Source organism: Trematomus bernacchii, unplaced genomic scaffold, assembly GCF_902827165.1.
Source record: "Trematomus bernacchii unplaced genomic scaffold, fTreBer1.1, whole genome shotgun sequence".
NCBI lineage: Eukaryota > Metazoa > Chordata > Actinopteri > Perciformes > Nototheniidae > Trematomus > Trematomus bernacchii.
Window position 1 is genome coordinate 2,690,715 of NW_022988098.1, and position 1,793 is coordinate 2,692,507.

Here is a 1,793-nt window from a genome sequence, read left to right on the forward strand (position 1 = left end):
ACAGTCGGATGTCGATAGCCGCCGGTAGCTGCTAGACATCGTCAGCCGTTGCTAGCAGTCGTCGCTAGCCGCTGGTAGCAGCTAGCCGTCGTTAGCAGTTGAGGCTAGCCGCTCTCGACGGCCGGTAGTCGCTGTCGTCGTCGTCGGCCCCGGAGCCTCTGCTAGGCGGCGTGCCCCCACCAGGGAAGGTGCTGCAGCGTGCAGTGGCAAGCACCTCTGGGGTAAATCGCCGGGCGGCCAGGAAGAACCGGCAAGCTTCTTCGGCCAAAGCGTGGGGCTCAACACTAGCCGTGTTAGCTAGCGCAGCCTAGACATGCAGCCGCATGTCCCGAAGAAACAGCCCCACGAGGTAGAAGTCGGGTTCCTCCATACCTAGCAGGTCGTGCATCGTCTCCTCGTAGCAGGAAGGCTTGCCGCCCTCCAGCGCCGAGACGAAACGGGAATGGTGAGCGACGTTCCCAGCCATTCCGTGGGGCGCACCGAGCCTCAGTCCGTGCGCACGTGGCAGCAACGGACGTCTCCAAGAATCCCCGGCATTCCGAGAAAAGCTGCGCTTTCTGCCGTGTTCGATTTAGTCTCGGATCCTTCGCGAGACTTATGTCAGGGTCACCAATGTAGTGCCGAGAGAAGGGAGTCGGAAGCGGTGCATCGAAGGTGCAAATCTGTACTTTACTGAGCAGCAGAAATGTACATGCTGTCGTGTCGCAGCACGAGAACAGAAGAGAAAGTGAAAGGGGGAACACACAGTAGGTACACAGTAGGTACCGTCAACACATGTGTCCGTGCGGAAACAATACCCCCAACCTGTAGTTCCATGATTGGATTATGTAACCCCAGTGTATGAATCAGTGATCACTACACAGTAGAGGATAGACCCCACTCAGATCACTTTCAGCCCAGTTAGTACTTTAATCATAAAAGTTAAAGTTATGTAGCATAATTTAAACCCTATGAGCATTGTGTGTGTTTACCAAATCATTATCCTTGAAAATGATACTTGACATCAGTAGTGTAAAGTAATTAAGTACATTTAATCAAGTACTGTAATGTATCAATTTCAGTAACATAAACACTAAAGCGTCTTTGAGCACCTGACAGCGCTAACTAAATTAATCTATTATTATTATTATTACTCCCACCACATCTTAGAGGTAAATATGGAACTCAACCCTAACCCTCCACTTAATTTATTTAATACATATAGTTACTAGTCATTAGGCAGGTTTGGATTAATGAAATTAACTATATTAAACACATTAATACTGTAACTTTAGTTATAACTTCAGTAACTGGTCAGGATGGCTGGTTTAGCTGGTGGCTGGTTTCAGCCACCAGCTAAACCAGCCATCCTGACCAGCTAAAACAAACAGCATAGACCAGCATAGTATGCTGGTCACCAGCATCCATCTATCACCAGTTTATGTTTAATAATAGTAGTAAATATACCATGCTGGAAGCTTACCAGGATGCCAGGTGACCAGCATACATTGTTTAAATACTGGTATGATTATTTAAACCAGAGAACATAAATATATTACCAAGATTCATTGTGTCATGTATTCTGGTATCTACCAAAATAAAGACATTGTATAGTGTTCATAACAGTATTTTAATTTAATAAATAGCAATAAATAGCTAGTTAATATAATAAAATACACAGTAACAATACACTAATTATACAAATAACAACCAACCTGCAAATCAACATACATATATTATCTATAACAGGTGCATTCGATTTAAAATAAAAGTAATACTGTAAATAGAATTCAATATTTAAATGGTAACAAAAA